General features: G+C 45.0%; 1 protein-coding gene across 1 annotated transcript in view; it reads right to left on the reverse strand.

Annotated features, from left to right (window-relative positions):
• Positions 1–329, reverse strand: part of UNC80 (unc-80 homolog, NALCN activator) — a 230274-nt gene that overhangs the window by 41661 nt on the left and 188284 nt on the right. The gene's annotated exons all lie outside the window — the stretch shown is intronic.

Raw genomic sequence — 329 nt, forward strand, 5'->3', positions numbered from 1 at the left:
AGCCTCTGTGCCAGCATTGCTCCCCTGTTCTGTAGGCTTTGGATGTTGTCTTTTAATCAGTTAAGATCAACTAACCTAAAGTTACCCGCAAGCCTCAGTTCTTCAGTCCAGGCCCCTCTAGTCTACCAGTTCTAATCCCGGTCCTGGTGACTTTCACTCCCTACACTTCTACTTTCTTACCTTAACCTTTCCCCAGGTATCCCAAGTACACCAAGCACATACATACATACACATCACAACACCCAACTTAGGAGTCACCTGTGTGTACGCGTAGGTGGGTGGTATGTGTGTGAATTAGTGAATACACATATATAGATATCATTGTGTGT

The sequence above is a fragment of the Gavialis gangeticus genome, unplaced genomic scaffold, assembly GCF_001723915.1.
Source record: "Gavialis gangeticus isolate Ggan-Ray unplaced genomic scaffold, GavGan_comp1, whole genome shotgun sequence".
NCBI classification, from domain to species: Eukaryota; Metazoa; Chordata; order Crocodylia; family Gavialidae; genus Gavialis; species Gavialis gangeticus.